This window comes from Triticum urartu, chromosome 7 (assembly GCF_003073215.2).
Source record: "Triticum urartu cultivar G1812 chromosome 7, Tu2.1, whole genome shotgun sequence".
NCBI classification, from domain to species: domain Eukaryota; kingdom Viridiplantae; phylum Streptophyta; class Magnoliopsida; order Poales; family Poaceae; genus Triticum; species Triticum urartu.
The window spans coordinates 447,599,891-447,604,746 of NC_053028.1; positions in this window are offsets into that span (position 1 = coordinate 447,599,891).

Here is a 4,856-nt window from a genome sequence, read left to right on the forward strand (position 1 = left end):
CTGAAGATGGTGGGAGCTCGTCGGATCCGGCAGGGAGGAGGGAGATGGAGAGGCTGGCGAGGTCGCTGGAGAAGGCGGCAGCAGGCGGCATGGCCGAGGCGCTCCAGGCGGCGCGGGCACGGGGAATACCTACGTGCGGCGGCCGGCGACAGGCAGCGGGGCGGCGCGGCGGTCGGCGGTGACAGGCCGCGGCGGGCACTGGCGAAGGGCGGCGTGCGCTTGGGCGCGAGGTCGGGAGCCGGGCGGCGATTGGATGGGCCCCACGGGCCTGTTGCGGGCCGCGCGGGCCGGCGGCGGCGGAGGGCGCGGCAGCGACAGGTGGCGCCCTGGGATTGGACGCGGAGCGGCGGCGGCGATCTGTCCAGCGCGGACCGGACGTGTCCGGCACGCGGAGGGAGCGTGGCTAGGGTTAGGGTGGTGTTTGATCCGAGATTGTTTTTTTTGGTTGGGGCACCTATTTATAGGTAGAGGGAGCTAGGAGGCTCCAAATTGAGCATGGTTTTCGGCCACACGATCGTGATCGAACGACCAAGATGATGGAGGGGGTTTAGTTGGGCTTTGGGCCACTTTGGAGAGGTGTTGGGCTGCAACACACACGAGGCCTTTTCGGTTCCTCGGTTAACCGTTGGAGGATCAAACAAAGTCGAAAAGGTACGAAACTTGACAGGCGGTCTACCGGTAGTGTACTAAGGCCACTTGGCAATTCTCGGTCCAATCCGAGAACGTTTAACACCCGCACACGAAAAGAGGCAAAAGGGGACACCGGAGGACATAGGAGTGCCGGAATGCAAAACGGACAACGGGAAAAATGCTCGGATGCATGAGACGAACACGTATGCAAAAGCGATGCACATGATGACATAATATGAGATGCATGACAAAGAAAAAAGCAACACGAAGACAAAACCCAACAACGAGGAAATATCATAACTTAGTGCCGGAAATGGCAAGAGTTGGAATACAAATATGGCAGGTTACATATGGGGCGTTACACTGGGTACCTGGTGAAGGAAATTGCCCACCGTCTTCCAGCCCAAGGACAAATCATTCCCACGCCAAAAACTGACGAGAGGGTAGTATTCCTCCCCCATTTTCTCCATGGGCTAGGGTTTCCACTCCACCCCTTCGTCCGCGGGATAATGTCCTACTACGGGATAGACTTCCACGATCTATCCCCGAACTCCTTCCTCAATATCTCGGCGTTTATCATCGTGTGCGAGGCCTTCCTCCGCATCCACCCATAAAGCTTCTCCTCCTCACTTCATTGAGATGATTGATTATGTTTATTGTAGTCCGGCCCACAATAGCTCCCCGCGATCCTCGTCAGGAGGCTCATTGGATTCCAAGGCGATGGCCAGCGATTCACCGCTAGCCGCTCACTCCCCCAAGGCCAAGGATGATACGGAAGTGCTATCCCGAAGGACTGTTCCAGGCGGGGGAGAGGCTCTGGAGGTGCCAGAAGGCGAAATTCCCATTGTCGGACACCAAGGGGAATAAATCCCCATGGAGACTGGTAGGGAGGGCCGAACTCAGTTCGACCCTTAGCCGGACTCAATTCAGGAGACCGATGCTGCTCCGGAATCCGGCATGCGGCCTCCTTCGGAAGAAGGGGGATGCATGTTCCCCCGGTGACCCCTGTCCAACCAGGGGCACCAGATAATCTGCTGGAAGCGCTGCGAGGTACTTCCATTGTGGATGAATACCGTGCCCTTAGGGCATGGTAATTGAAAGGGTTCAGTCCGCCAAGAGCGGACTAACCGAAGCCTGCAGCAACCTGTTAACAGGTTTTGAGGTAAGCAGCGCAAAAAAGGAGAAAATCCTAATATAGGCAGTAGCCCCTGAGACACTGTACGGTGTCCAAAAAGAAAAAACCGGATAGAGGATCAATCTCCTTGTGCAGGAAACTAACTAAATTTGTCTGAAATGTATGCACAGGCGTCGCTGTTGGCCGCGGCCTCGCATACTGCCGAAGTCTCTGGACTAAAGCAGAAACTGCTCGAGGCTGAGGAGGAGTTGGGCGAGGTGAAGAGGCAGCTCCAGGAAAGACAAGGTAAGTAATAACCTATTATGGATTCGAAAAAAGGAAAGGGGAAAATGATATGCAATGATCCAAATACCATGATGTGAATAGAGGCGACGACCGAGGTCGAGGCCCTGAAAGCATCCCTAGTCGAAGCTGAGGGGAGGGCTGTTAAGGAGTAGGCCACCCGTAAGAGGGTAAAGGCCCGGGTCAACGAAGTCCACCAGGAGCTCCAGGACGCGGTGAAAAAGTGTGAGACCTTGGAGCACAATGCGTAGGCTCAAGAGGCCGAACTTGCCGAGGCTCGTAAGATTGCGGAGGTTGCCCTGATTAAAGCCCAGGGCACCCCCCATGAGATCCAGGAGGCTAGGAAGATTGCGGCGGGTAAGGCATTCAATATGCAAAGTAGGAGTGTGAAGAGGAAATTTCTTTTACGAACCCGGATTCGGAGTTATCCAGGGGCCTTTGCTGATCTGCCACGCAGTGTGACCGACGCTGACGAGTTCTTCCGAGCCGAAGGGAGCTCCACGGAGAAGCTGTTCTGGTCGCAATATTGCATGCCAGAACATCCTGTGCCCTTCGGCGATCAGCTGAAATAGCTGGTCGAGCTGCACAGGGTGGCCGAACTAGCCATGAAGGATATGATAGTCTGGCTGTGGCCAGCCGAAGCTATTCCCAACAGCTACTTCAGCCTCGTGAAGAAGCTGGTGGATGCCTGTCCTTGGATGGATGTCATCAAGTGGTTCGTCTGCATCAAGGGCGCGCGTCTGGCCTTCTCTTATTGCAAGGTCTGGTGGGCGAAGCTGGACGCTGTCAAGCTAGCGACCGGGGGGGCCGCCGGAGGGCAAGGAGTACCGCACACCTGAGCGATACTTCGACGACCTCTTAGAGGGGTCCCGCATTGTTGCGGAGCATTGTGGGAAATACACCATCTTTGAATGAATGTATTCGAGCTCCCTCTGCCTTGTATGATGAAACAAAATGTTTATGCAATATAATGCTTGTTATGTTTTAAAGTTTTACTTCCTGTGTGGCCGTGTTGTATAAAATCTGAGGGTTAACCAGTCGTCGGCTTCTGCCCCCATGTAGGTAGTACGGGGGTGTTCGGGATGGAAACTAAACAATCTTGATCCAATTAGATGGTCCTTTAAGGAGTTGTTTAGCGCAACGAACTAGGCAACCAAACTATGCGGCTGTAACGCCCTCACTTAGCCATAGGAGTGCGACAATAAAAACATGGGCACAGCCCCTAGTATCCTAACTAGAGTGCTATAAGCGTATGATCGGGAAGTACCAATCCTTCGCATAATGCGGAAGAAATGTCCAACAATTTGCAACCTCTGAACCGCTGACCGGCTCTCGCCGCATCATGACAGTCAGTTTTTGGGTTTCTCTACTGAGGTGCTCCTTTGGATAAACTAAGGCACAATCGTAGTAGTTCTCCCTTTACTACCTTAGCCGATATAGCGGAACGTAAGGTAGCAAGCACAGGAGCCGGGCAACCCAACTATTGACCAAAGACATGATTCGGAGCCAATGCATATAATGCTAAATTCGGGGTGCCGAACTATACTTATAAAAAGTGTTCGTACTTTTGCTATGATGTGCAACCCCTGGAGAACATGAAACGTACTAAAGTGTACAGGTGCTACCTGATAGGATTATCCACAAGGGAGCTGAGAAGAAAGAGAAAAAAGGAAAGAAAACAGAGAAGGTACGAAGGTAAAAAAGCTGGAGTCCTACAGCTCCAGTCATAAACTGTTCTCATTGTAATTTAATTAGTACGTCAAAGCGCATTGATACAGGTAGTACGATAAGCAAGAGGCTATTTGAAATGCCGGAACCAAGGGAGAGCTGCATGTGGGTCCTGAAAAATAGGAAAGTTATCGTTAATGGAATCACCTAAAACGTCCCCCATATGTTTGTGTTTCTCGCCGTCTTGGTGTGTTTATCCATCAAGAGGACCGATGACCAGGCCATCAGATGGTTCTTGTGGGATTGAGACCTGAAAAGGAAACAAGTAAAAGTGAAAGTATATGTGTATCCGACGTCGGTTGAGCCGTACTATGGACCACAAGCTAGTTGTGCCTCCGTCGATGCCCATGGGATTTTGAGTGCGTAGTTATGTACGCGCGACACGAGTGCCACCACTTGGTCGGAACTGCGACCGAGGTCGGATTGCTAGTCGAGCTCCTAACGAGCCGGGCTCTCCTGCTGCAGAGTAGTTCGGACCCTCTTGACGGTGTTCGTGGGCTCGGCAGTCGAATTAAGGCTCTGCTTGAGAAGGCCGCTCTGTACTTCTACTGCTAGGGCAGCTGTGTGCTCTTCTATACGGAGGGAGCGTTCCGTATTTCCGTTAACCGTTATGACGCCACGCAGACTGGGCATCTTGAGCTTGAGATAAGCATAGTGTGGTACTGTGTTGAATCGAGCAAACACGGTTTGTCCGAGTAGTGCATGCTAGCCGCTGCGGAATGGGACGATATCTAAGATTAACTCCTCGCTTCGGAAGTTGTCTGGAGATCCGAAGACAACCTCTAATGTGATTGAGCCCGTACAGCGCGCCTCTACACCTGGTATGACTCCTTTGAAGGTAGTCCTGGTGGGCTCGATCCGAGATGGGTTAATGCCCATTTTCGCGTTGTATCTTGATAGAGCAGATTAAGGCTGCTACCTCCATCCATATGGACGCGAGTCAGGTGGAACCCATCAATTATCGGGTCTAAGACCAGTGTGGCTGAGCCACCATGACGGATACAGGTCGGATGATACCAGCGATCAAAGGTGATCGGGCATGACGACCATGGGTTAAATTTTGGGGCGACTGGCTCTATCG